Genomic DNA, 14,502 nt, shown 5'->3' with positions numbered 1-14,502 from the left:
GAGCTATTGGGACATAAATTATTAACTTTTTTCGAACAAAAGTACATTTGTTGTACATTTGTTGATAATCTTCTGATGAAGATTATCAAAGGTAAATTTAAAATACTATATATAATTTTAGATGACTATAACATCGCGCTAACGTGTATCGCCTAGCATATTTTGCTGAGTATAGCACGTCGTTTATTGAGAAGTGTGATTTCCCAGTAATGTTATTTTTAAATCTGGCAACGCTGTTGCATTCACAAGATGTTAATCTATAAATCTTTGAATGACAATATAATATTTTAGAAATGTTTTCTAATGGTAATTTACTAAATTGTATAGCTGCTTCACCGGAAGTAATCTTGTGAAAATATTTTCTCTACATCATGCGCCACTGTAAAATGCTGGTTTTATATATAAATATGGACTTTATCGAACAAAAGAATGCATGTATTGTGTAACATGATGTCCTAGGAGTGTCATCTGATGGAGATTGTCAAAGGTTAGTGCCTCATTTCGCTGTGTCGTGGATATTCGTAATGCATGTGGTTGTCCGGAAAATGGCGGTGTGGCTATTTTTTGGCTATTTTTTCGATGTACTCTCCTAACATAATGTATTGTTTTGCTTTCGCTGTAAAGCCTTTTTGAAATCGGACAACGTGGTTTGATTCAGGAGAGGTGTATCTATAAAACGGTGTAAAATAGTCCTATGTTTGAGAAGTATAAATTATTAGATTTGTGGTTTTTGAATACGGCGCTCTGATTTCTAACGAAAATGATCCGCTAACGGGACCTTGTGACCTTCTGTTGTTGGGTCAGGCCACGAAGGAGGATTCTACTGCCATGTTTGTAGCTTGTAGTTAACTCTTACATCTAGACGTTTCGCTAGCGGAACACCTGCTCCAATATCCAATGATGGGCGTCCTCGAAAATCCGAAAACTTCAATTTTTCAAACATATGACTATTTTACAGCATTTTAAAGACAAGACTCTCCTTTATCTAACCACACTGTCCGATTTCAAAAAGGTTTTACAGCGAAAGCAAAACATTAGATTATGTCAGCAGAGTACCCAGACAGAAATAATCAGACACCCATTTTTCAAGCTAGCATATAATGTCACAAAAAACAAAACCACAGCTAAATGCAGCACTAATCTTTGATGATCTTCATCAGATGACACTCCTAGGACATTATGTTATACAATGCATGCATGTTTTGTTCAATGAAGTTCATATTTATATCAAAAACAGCTTTTTACATTAGCATGTGACGTTCAGAACTAGCATACCCCCCGCAAACTTCCGGTGAATTTACTAAATTACTCACGATAAACGTTCACAAAAAACATAACAATTATTTTAAGAATTATAGATACAGAACTCCTTTATGCAATCGCGGTGTCCGATTTTAAAATATATTTTCGGTGAAAGCACATTTTGCAATATTCTGAGTTGATAGCTCGCCATCACGGGCTAGCTATTTTGACACCCACCAAGTTTGGTACTCACCAAACTCAGATTTACTATAAGAAAAATGTGATTACCTTTGCTGTTCTTCGTCAGAATGCACTCCCAGGATTTCTACTTCAATAACAAATGTTGGTTTGGTTCCAAATAATCCATAGTTATATCCCAATAGCGGCGTTTTGTTGTGCGTTCAAGACACTATCAGAAGGGTAACGAAGGGTGACGCGCCCGGTGCGTTTCGTGACAAATAAATTCAAAATATTCCATTACTGTACTTCGAAGCATGTCAAACGCTGTTTAAAATAAATTTTTATGTGTTTTTCTCATAAAAAAATCGATAATATTCCGACCGGGAGTCGTTGTTTTCGTTCAAAGACAGAAAATGTAAACATGGAGTCGTCTCGTGCACGCGCCCCCAGTCTCATTGTTCTCAGATCGACCACTTACCAAATGCGCTACTGTTCTTCAGCCATGGCCTGCAAAGTCATCATTCAACGTTCTGGCGCCTTCTGAGAGCCTATGGGAGCGTTAGAAAATGTCACGTTACAGCAGAGATCCCCTGTTTTGGTTAGAGATGATCAAGAAGGCCAAGAAATGGTCAGAGAGGGCGCTTCCTGTTTGGAATCTTCTCAGGTTTTGGCCTGCCAAATGAGTTCTGTTATACTCACAGACATCATTCAAACAGTTTTAGAAACTTTGGAGTGTTTTCTATCCAAAGCTAATAATTATATGCATATTCTAGTTTCTGGGCAGGAGTAATAATCAGATTAAATCGGGTATGTTTTTATCCGGATGTGAAAATACTGCCCCCTAGCCATAACAGGTTAAAAGTGGAACGATGCGACACTAAACTTCGAGGGGTCACTCAGACTACCTCGCCTCTCACATTGAGAGTCATGCTGAAACTACACTTCCAGGACGTATCGCTCGTTCACGCTGTGTATGTTACCAGCCTCAAAACTGTAACCCTGCTACTTGGAGCAGACTTGATGGATCGGTTACTCCCATTGATGGATTGGAAAACCAACCAGGTATGGTCACAGGCCACAGTGCCTTCTCCACTGACCACACTGTCTTCCCCTAACGCCAGCTGCAACGCAGTCCTTCACGAGGGGTATCTGTCGAAAGCACCCCTTGGGAAAAAGACGTTTAGAAACCTCTTGGTACAAAATCCGATCCACGGAGATAGTACGATATCTCGACACATTCCATCAGCCAACCTGATTGACCATTCTTTTCATGATTTCGAGCCAGCTGTCTCTGTGAATAAGCAACTTCCCTCCTCCTTGCAGTCGTGCAATACGATAGTTGAGATGAACTTCTCTTGCCCTTTGGACACTTCCGCAAGCACTGCGGCCGTCCCAGCAAGAAAAACATTGATGCGCAGAGTATACTCTGCTTCCGATGATACACCTTCCGCTTTGTTGGGGACTGTCACCCCTTACAATGACACTAATGGCATCACTCCAGCAACTGACCCGATGACTCCCACTGGTGAAACACTTTGCGATATCACAGACCGATATCCTCGTCTCAGTTTGCAGGTACTGAAGAGGTTGCCACACGCGGACGCGGTGGGGACTAACATGCCTCGACAGCCACTGAGCGTTTTGAAGCACAATCACCAGGAGATTTGGTTGAAAGGTTACAGCCATTCTCATAACAATGCGGCCGCTGACAACTCGTACATAGGGTCCGATCTTTTCATTTGCGCATCGGACACCAACACCACCCGCTGGTGGGGGGTCCCGAGGCACAAAGGGGGAATAGTAGCCCAGACCCATGATGAGCCTCATCGAGGCCGGTGGGGGGTCAAGACTACGGACAACACCGTACGAGGCCGCCAGAGCATAAATCAAATCTAGTTGTAAACTCTCCTATGAGAACAGTGAGGAGCGGACAGGCCCCTAGACGGGGATTATCTTAGAAGACATCTAAGATAGTACTGAGGTGTACCACACTGGTCGTAAAGGAAGTCCAGTGGACTTGTCCACCTCCAAAACAAATGGCAACAATAATCATTCTTTGCCATGTGTAGGTTCAACTACAATACAACTAGTAAAATGCTCCAATCATGTGTTCCGGTAGATAATATTTCAGAATAAATCGGTAGGATAACTGGTCCCCTCGAGTGCCAGTACCAATACTAGCAACAGTCAATCAGTAAGAAGGTTAGAGACCTAACCAATCAAATTACCATTGACAACAGCGACATAGGAGTCACTCAGAGTGCAACACGTGGAGGGGAATCTCCAGTGCACTCTTCCAATGGTTAACACACATGTCACTAATAAATAGGACCCTCCATTCAGGAGTAAAATTATTAGAAGTCATGAACAATGATCACACCACGTATGACTGGTCTAATACTTAAAGAGTACTTCCGTCGTGAGGTTAGCTCCTCCGTGGATAACATAGCTATGAAATAGACTTCAAACCTATCGCCACTACAAAAGTGGAAGAAACAGTGACTTGTAGAAAAACTACTACAGACTCCCTTGACACCAATTCTGACTGACCTCCAGGCATTGACCTGAAAATTACCTGACTACGTCAGACTCATTCTGAACAAGTTGTAATCTGCCCGGATACTTGGTTTTCTTCCCTTGACATGCGCTTGTGTAAGCATAAGCGCACATGCACAACGGAACATCCAATTAGGATTTATGCTAGGATCACTTAAGGGCCCAAGCAATATACCAGCCTTAGTAAAGTTGAACATTTACTTCTAGGCCTTTGACTCTACAGCACTCACCAGTTTTCTTCCCAGAAGTCCATAGGTCATCCCTGTAGACTGCCCAAAACTAGTGCATTACAGCTGTAGATTTATCATATAGTTAAACTTAGGATAGCGCCTAAGCAACAAACCCAGTAGGAAAAATCCTAGATATGGCATTAGAGACAATGCCATGATAATCATTTTGCCAGAACATTGGACGTATATAGAATACAGTTCAATTAGATGATTTTTTGTGTGAGAACTATATTTTGTATATTTTTGTTTTGTTTATGCTTTCATTCCTTTTCGGTTCAGTTCCTTTGACACTTAGGAAGTGATAGAGCCATAAACAAAGTCCCCATACAACCATCACTTAGTGCCACAACGCCGCTCATTGGGGAATGAATGTAATTATATATATTTCATGAGTTTGTGTGCGTTGTTAACATCTGCCTAAGTTACTGCCCAGATCTTCCAGTCTGGACGACGGGTCCAGAACGGCAACCCCAAATCCGGACACCCACTGCCTATCCTTGTGGCGGCATGCCCGCTGTCAGAGAGCCTACCAAGGTAAACCACCAGAGGGGGACCGCAACGGCGATCACCAACCAGGACATCCCCTGGCCCTTCCTGGGGTATTTTGCAGCTTCCAGGGAACCTACCAAGGTACACCACTAGAGGAGACCGCAACGGCGATCACCAACCGGACATCAACTGCCCATCCTTGTGGTGGACTGCTCCGCTTCCAGAGAGCCTATAACAGTTCAACCACCAGAGGGGACTGCAACAATGATCTACCAACGGGACATCACGTGGTCATGATTTTATGTTGATTTGTAACTTGCAGGATAAACAGGATCCAAACCACCAGGGGGGTATGTCATGACGTTGGCCTCTTTGAGTACAGGGAGGACAGTTGACCCCCTCCCCCCCCTTTTGCACCATCCCCCAACCTACCTTCCCCCACCCAGTCCCTGTGTGAAGGAGTGGTAAAATTCCAGGAGAGTCTCTGGCCACATGGCCCATAGAGAGACACAGGAAATTCTTCCAACTCACAGAATTGGGGAGCCAAATTGACATTTGTGTTCTGGAGAAGGTATGGAAGATTGGTGAAGAATCCAGCTACGAACTGGTCCGCTTGGTACAATTTTGTGATACTCAGAAGAGACAATATAGCCATATTACCATAAAACTGTTTATATAATAGCCTCAGCTTGAGACTTTCATCATAATGGTTGTATAAAATGTATTAATAAGGATAAAGCTATTTGTAATACATTGAGATGCTATGTACTGATGTTAATGTGATAGAATTGGATTTCTGTACCAAGCTTCACTCAGCCATCGGCACGCCCCCAAGGGACACAGACAGGACCAGGCGTCATTTGACAAGCCTGTTCAAGGGTCACTATAAAACTATACCCTGAGCTACATTTCTCTAGACCAGGCCTCCACTCCATGGCCAATAGGTTTTACCATCCAATTCCTCTACTGAAAGTGAACTATACCACGTGGTTAACTTTTAGACTATTGATACCGACAGAATAAGAACAAGTCTTTGATATTAATTATTAGTCTGCAGCTAAGTAAATTATATCATCGAACGCGAAGACCAACGAAACATCCATTCTATAACGACATTAATGAATGTCGCTTTGAAAGATCCATTCTAACCGAGAGAGAGAGAGAGAGAGAGAGAGAGAGAGAGAGAGAGAGAGAGAGAGAGAGAGAGAGAGAGAGAGAACTCTCCATCAGAACGACGCTCGAACAAGGATCCCTACGACACATGAGCGTAAATATATATTGATTGCAATTGTTCCCGAATGAGCGAGCCTTCAATTGTCAATTGTTAATATTAATGAACTCTGTGTACCTTCTCAGCTGACCGTTTATGACCCATTGTCTAACAGACCAGCCATGCCTGTTAGCCATTAGGGCACATTACTATACCAATCCTTTGTGACGATAATTACTGTTTGTATGTTTTCTGTCAATTACTTAGTGTAATAAATAAATGATTTTAAGACAATTGATGTATGGATGATTTTAGTAAAGACTGGGTTCGTGCAGATACAACAATTTACGACATTTGGAATGAGACTGGACTCGAGGTAAAATACACCATTTAAACCAGAAGATAATCGGCCTATACTATAATAGAATAGAATATTATAATATAGGAAAGTTATATTAGGAAACCAGAAGATAATCGGCCTATAATCGGCCTATACTATAATAGAATAGAATATTATAATATAGGAAAGTTATATTAGGAAAATTATAGCTTTGTAATCTGAATATTCTCCTTGGTGCCCCGATCTCCTAGTTAATTACAATTAAACGATTAATCAGTTTAATCGCGTGATAATAATTACAGGGAGTTAATTGATAAACACGTTTTCAGTTTAATGGTACGCCAAAGACACGACAAGTGTGTAGATAACTTAAATGTATGGTGTAATGTTAGTATAGTGAATGACAGTAAAACACTCCTAACAGTCTACTACTACTGAGACAGGTTGGTGTAATGTTAGTATAGTGAATGACAGTAAAACACTCCTAACAGTCTACTACTACTGAGACAGGTTGGTGTCAGTTTAATCAGACAAAATGGAGCTGACTGGACATGGTCAAGTCAAATTCAATATATCAATATTCAGATATTATAGTTCTACATTTAACATGTCATATGATAATGTAATTGTATCATAGTTCCACTATAGTGTAGTTATCCTCTACATTTCATATGATAATGTAATTGTATCATAGTTCCTCTATAATGTAGTGATCCTCTACATTTCATATGATAATGTAATTGTATCATAGTTCCTCTAAAGTGCAGTGATCCTCTACATTTCATATGATAATGTAATTGTATCATAGTTCCACTATAGTGTAGTTATCCTCTACATTTCATATGATAATGTAATTGTATCATAGTTCCTCTATAATGTAGTGATCCTCTACATTTCATATGATAATGTAATTGTATCATAGTTCCTCTATAGTGTAGTGATCCTCTACATTTCATATGATAATGTAATTGTATCATAGTTCCTCTAAAGTGCAGTGATCCTCTACATTTCATATGATAATGTAATTGTATCATAGTTCCACTATAGTGTAGTGATTCTCTACATTTCATATGATAATGTAATTGTATCATAGTTCCTCTATAGTGTAGTGATCCTCTACATTTCATATGATAATGTAATTGTATCATAGTTCCTCTATAGTGTAGTGATCCTCTACATTTCGTATGATAATGTAATTGTATCATAGTTCCACTATAGTGTAGTGATCCTCTACATTTCATATGATAATGTAATTGTATCATAGTTCCACTATAGTGTAGTGATCCTCTACATTTCATATGATAATGTAATTGTATCATAGTTCCACTATAGTGTAGTGATCCTCTACATTTCATATGATAATGTAATTGTATCATAGTTCCTCTATAGTGTAGTGATCCTCTACATTTCATATGATAATGTAATTGTATCATAGTTCCTCTATAGTGTAGTGATCCTCTACATTTCATATGATAATGTAATTGTATCATAGTTCCACTATAGTGTAGTGATCCTCGCTATATGAGCCACATCACAATTCCAACTAAGTGACCCAATTGGTGCCAATGACGCGATGCGTAGGTTGTTGGCCTTTTACACGTGCAACCTGGGTTTGCTTCCCTGCCCAGCTGTTTGCTACATTGGTGTCAGAAGTGGTATGGTGTCTGTGAGAACATCAGAATGGACCGGATGTGTGAGGGGTCTGAGTAGTCGAAGCACGGGACTAATTAACACTGATACTGGGTTAACACTATTGATACTGATACTGGGTTAACCCTATTGATACTGATACTGGGTTAACCCTATTGATACTGATACTGGGTTAACCCTATTGATACTGATACTGGGTTAACCCTATTGATACTGATACTGGGTTAACCCTGTTTATACTGATACTGGTTTAACCCTATTTATACTGATACTGGGTTAACACTATTGATACTGATACTGGGTTAACCCTATTGATACTGATACTGGGTTAACCCTATTGATACTGATACTGGGTTAACACTATTGATACTGATACTGGGTTAACACTATTGATACTGATACTGGGTTAACACTATTGATACTGATACTGGGTTAACCCTATTGATACTGATACTGGGTTAACCCTATTGATACTGATACTGGGTTAACCCTATTGATACTGATACTGGGTTAACCCTATTGATACTGATACTGGGTTAACCCTGTTTATACTGATACTGGGTTAACCCTGTTTATACTGATACTGGGTTAACCCTATTTATACTGATACTGGTTTAACCCTATTTATACTGACACTGGGTTAACCCTGTTTATACTGATACTGGGTTAACACTATTAATACTGATACTGGGTTAACCCTGTTTATACTGATACTGGTTTAACCCTATTGATACTGATACTGGGTTAACACTGTTTATACTGATACTGGGTTAACACTATTAATACTGATACTGGGTTAACCCTATTGATACTGATACTGGGTTAACCCTGTTTATACTGATACTGGGTTAACCCTGTTTATACTGATACTGGGTTAACCCTGTTTATACTGATACTGGGTTAACAGTATTTATACTGATACTGGGTTAACCCTGTTTATACTGATACTGGGTTAACAGTATTTATACTGATACTGGGTTAACCCTGTTTATACTGATACTGGGTTAACCCTGTTTATACTGATACTGGATTAACACTATTAATACTGATACTGGGTTAACCCTGTTTATACTGATACTGGATTAACACTATTAATACTGATACTGGGTTAACCCTATTGATACTGATACTGGGTTAACCCTGTTTATACTGATACTGGGTTAACCCTGTTTATACTGATACTGGGTTAACCATATTTATACTGATACTGGATTAACACTATTTATACTGATACTGGGTTAACCCTATTGATACTGATACTGGGTTAACCCTGTTGATACTGATACTGGGTTAACAGTATTTATACTGATACTGGGTTAACCCTATTGATACTGATACTGGGTTAACACTATTTATACTGATACTGGGTTAACCCTGTTGATACTGATACTGGGTTAACCCTGTTGATACTGATACTGGGTTAACCCTGTTGATACTGATACTGGGTTAACACTATTAATACTGATACTGGGTTAACACTATTTATACTGATACTGGGTTAACACTATTTATACTGATACTGGGTTAACCCTGTTGATACTGATACTGGGTTAACCCTGTTGATACTGATACTGGGTTAACCCTGTTGATACTGATACCGGGTTAACACTATTAATACTGATACTGGGTTAACCCTGTTGATACTGATACTGGGTTAACACTATTAATACTGATACTGGGTTAACCCTGTTTATACTGATACTGGGTTAACCCTATTTATACTGATACTGGGTTAACCCTATTGATACTGATACTGGGTTAACCCTGTTTATACTCGATACTGGGTTAACCCTATTTATACTGATACTGGGTCAACACTATTTATACTGATACTGGGTTAACCCTGTTTATACTGATACTGGTTTAACACTATTTATACTGATACTGGGTCAACACTATTTATACTGATACTGGGTTAACCCTGTTTATACTGATACTGGGTTAACCCTATTTATACTGATACTGGGTCAACACTATTTATACTGATACTGGGTTAACCCTGTTTATACTGATACTGGTTTAACACTATTTATACTGATACTGGGTCAACACTATTTATACTGATACTGGGTTAACCCTGTTTATACTGATACTGGGTTAACACTATTTATACTGATACTGGGTCAACACTATTTATACTGATACTGGGTTAACCCTGTTTATACTGATACTGGGTTAACACTATTGATACTGATACTGGGTTAACCCTATTGATACTGATACTGGGTTAACCCTATTGATACTGATACTGGGTTAAACCTATTGGTACTGATACTGGGATAACCCTATTGATACTGATACTGGTTTAACACTATTTATACTGATACTGGGTCAACATTATTTATACTGATACTGGGTTAACCCTGTTTATACTGATACTGGGTTAATACTATTTATACTGATACTGGGTCAACACTATTTATACTGATACTGGGTTAACCCTGTTTATACTGATACTGGGTTAACACTATTGATACTGATACTGGGTTAACCCTATTGATACTGATACTGGGTTAACCCTATTGATACTGATACTGGGTTAACCCTATTGATACTGATACTGGGTTAACCCTGTTTATACTGATACTGGGTTAACCCTATTGATACTGATACTGGGTTAACCCTATTTATACTGGTACTGGGTTAACCCTGTTTATACTGATACTGGGTTAACAGTATTTATACTGATACTGGGTTAACAGTATTTATACTGATACTGGGTTAACACTATTTATACTGATACTGGGTCAACATTATTTATACTGATACTGGGTTAACCCTGTTTATACTGATACTGGGTTAACAGTATTTATACTGATACTGGGTTAACAGTATTTATACTGATACTGGGTTAACACTATTTATACTGATACTGGGTTAACCCTGTTTATACTGATACTGGGTTAACCCTATTAATACTGATACTGGGTTAACAATATTGATACTGATACTGGGTTAACACTATTGATACTGATACTGGGTTAACCCTATTGATACTGATACTGGGTTAACCCTATTAATACTGATACTGGGTTAACCCTATTGATACTGATACTGGGTTAACACTATTTATACTGATACTGGGTTAACCCTGTTTATACTGATACTGGGTTAACCCTGTTTATACTGATACTGGGTTAACACTATCTATACTGATACTGGGTTAACCTATTTATACTGATACTGGGTTAACACTATTGATACTGATACTGGGTTAACCCTATTGATACTGATACTGGGTTAACCCTATTGATACTGATACCGGGTTAACCCTATTGATGCTGATACTGGGTTAACACTATTGATATTGATACTGGGTTAACCCTATTGATGCTGATACTGGGTTAACCCTGTTTATACTGATACTGGGTTAACCCTATTGATGCTGATACTGGGTTAACCCTATCGCTGTGATGCATAGGGTGTTTTCCTTGTTCACTAGCGACCTGGGTTCACTGCTCTGCCCTGCTGTTTGCTACAATATTAATATCATAGACTACCTGTTAAACGAAGAGACACAATAATATGAGTGAAAGGATTTCAGGATAATATCAGTAAGTGTTGATTTAGAGTTTTCTTCTGGGTTCATCCTTGTAGCTGCCTTTATCAACAGGGTGAAATGTAACAAATGACATCAGAGTTGGGAGGTAACCAGTCCCTGTTTAAATCACCATGACAACCATTTCATTATTTCTCCAGAGCAGCAAGGGAATCTAGAGACTCAACCTTTGTAGAATCACAATCACCTTTATTCACCAAGTACATTTGCACGTAGGATCTTCATTTGAGCCAGTTTACTACAGCAGGAAAATATTCCTGCAGCAACAAGAAATGTGAATTATCATGGGGATTATAATTAATGGACATTTTTGTAGGGGTTGATACTTAAGTCTGATATCTCTAAGTGGAAATTACAAACTTCAGAAGCCTTTTTAATCCTCAAATACACTACAAGTTTTACATTTCCTGCATTGCAGGAACGTTCTTCTGCAGTAGGGAGTGATCAAAATAAGATCCTACATCTGTACACATAATTTTACATGGTGAATAACATACAGCTGGCAGGTTTTACGCTTTTTCGATAGTACACCGATCTCTGGTAAGACAAGGGGTGGCGGTTTATGTATATTTGTATGTATGTGTATATAGCCTCAACTATTGTTATTTTACTGCTGCTGTTTAATTTTTGTTACTTTTTATGTCTATTTTTTTCTTATGTGTTTTTATTTAACACCTATTTTTCTTAAAACTTGTTGGTTAAGAGCTTGTAAGTAAGCATTTCACTGTAAGGTCTACAACTGTGGTATTCGGTGCATGTGGCAAATAAAATGTAAATAAATAAAATGTGAATATATTTGATAGACAACATTTAGAGGCAGAATACAGACAGAAGAGTTATAACATTATACACAGCTAGGTAGAGTGAGCATAGAACTATATGAGAATACATTTTTATTTTATTTTATTTAACCTTTATTTAACTAGGCAAGTCAGTTAAGAACAAATTCTTATTTACAATGATGGCCCAGGGGCGAAAATCTGATATCAACTTTGGAGGGGACAATTACATTACATTTTCTCAAGAGCAATTCCTGAGGGGGACACCAAAAGTAGTGCTGTAACACATAGCCTACGTTTAATATGGTAAATGTATATTGAGGAACCAAAGAAATAAGGTGTTTGCTGTACTCCTAACTACCGGTACCCAAAACTACACAACTAATCACAACAGCAATACCATTGCCTTTAACAAATCTTAGTTCAGTCACCAGTTTAAGTTGAGAGTGGGGGTATCCATGGCATTTTCCAATTATGTTCCTATTTTACAAGTTAAAAAAAATTGAGAACCTTTCATAATGTTGCCAAACAAAGACTCAACAAACTTACCTGAGACTCCCTGTCTCTGCCAGTCTGTCCCTGCATATCTGTCCCCAACTCTGCTGTCTGTGTGCCATCTGTTGCCTGCTCTGCCTAATGACATCATTGTGAAACATTTCCATTAGAATTTCATTTCTTTCTTATGAACATTTTATCAACTAGTCTTTGAGATATTAGGCTACGAGGGTTCTTACTTTGCGTTTTGGTGTACTGAAAAATACTCTGATGTCCGTCTTTTTTCTGCCATTTTTCTGCCATTTTTCTACCTGGTTGGCTACACACACACAGTATGTAGGTTATTTACAGTAGGAGATGGGCTTCTATCATCTTATCTTCTATCATTCTATATGGGCTTCGATCTAAAAGGTAGCTAGCAAATGTGAAACGGATTGCAGTGACAAGAGTTGACAGCTGTATGAGTTCACCATTTACACAACATATGCTGCAACCTTTGTAATTTTAATCGTTTGTTTCATATTGGCTGGCTTCTAACAATAGCTGAATTTGCAAAGCTAGCGAGCACCAATTCAGTGGTGTTTGCTATAATCTTTGCTACCCAGGTTAAATAAAGGTGAAATAAAATATATTAATAAAAGTTCCCTTGCGACAATTTAGCTTTTGCAACGAGACCATTAAATATATTTAAAACAATGGTAGAAGAGAGTGAAGTTCTGTTCAGTTTATCGCTAACCTTATCACAGGGACTTTGAAGCACTAACTTACATGCATGCTGATCTTGGAATAAATTGACGATAGCAAAGATTCCATCTTTGACGACGCCACATACATGGAATAGGTACTAGCTAGCTTAATAGTTAATATTTGCGCGCTAGCTCTGCATATTCAGCTAGTGTGTGTGCGCGATTGACTGGATTAACCTCACGTCAGTTACGTGTATTGAGTGCCTTTCAGACAGTAGATACGACCTCTACGTTACCCTCGCAAGCTAAGGAACTGGCAGTGGATCAAACCATTGTGAGGCAAAGGGTGGGGGGGTCGCAATCTTTTGAAACTTAAGAACAAGCTATTAAGTGTCTATAATCAGCACAATTGCTTTCATTGCATATTATTAATATTATTTAAATTACATAGTTATGTTTCAGTGATATATTGGGGGGGACAAATCATATTTTTTCCCAGGATGGGGGGTTGTGTCCCCCCGTCCCCCCCGGCATTTCCGCCCCTGTGATGGCCTACCGGGGAACAGTGGGTAACCTGCCTTGTTCAGGGGCAGAACAACCGAATTTTACCTTGTCAGCTTGGAGATTCGATGCAGCAACATTTCAGTTACTAGCCCAATACTCTAACAACTAGGCTACCTGCCACCCCCATTAAAAGTGTGTGGTTGTTAACAAGTGTTAAAAAAACTGTACATATAGGCATACAACTACAATTAAAACATATATATTAATAAAGACACTGTATATTCATAACGCTAGCAAAACTTATTTTAGATTGTTGTTGCAAAGGCTTCTGTTAATTTCACCCAAAAATGTGGGTCTTTTCTCATGAAGTCAAAATAAAATCTGCTACAATACTTTTTGTAAATATTTGCAGGTATTGAGTGTGAGATTTTGTTGCCTGAGATGTCTGTCTGTTTAGTGCTGCATGCTTGATATTGCTGACCCCTTATTGGGAGGTGGCTTACTAGTTTGTATATTGTACTGATTCATATGGATACCTGTCCATACATTGTCTGTAAAAGTGTATAAAAACAGAAAAGCATA

At 38.6% G+C, this 14,502-nt stretch overlaps 1 protein-coding gene across 1 annotated transcript in view; it reads left to right on the top strand.

Moving 5' to 3' along the window:
- Positions 1-14,502, top strand: part of LOC123741878 (zinc finger protein 184-like) — a gene marked incomplete at both ends in the record, with an annotated part of 464,177 nt that overhangs the window by 306,259 nt on the left and 143,416 nt on the right. The gene's annotated exons all lie outside the window — the stretch shown is intronic.

This window comes from Salmo salar, chromosome ssa03, assembly GCF_905237065.1.
Source record: "Salmo salar chromosome ssa03, Ssal_v3.1, whole genome shotgun sequence".
In the NCBI taxonomy this organism is placed as follows: Eukaryota; Metazoa; Chordata; class Actinopteri; order Salmoniformes; family Salmonidae; genus Salmo; species Salmo salar.
Note: the sequence above shows the minus strand (reverse complement) of the source record. Positions and strands in the feature narration are given on the sequence as shown.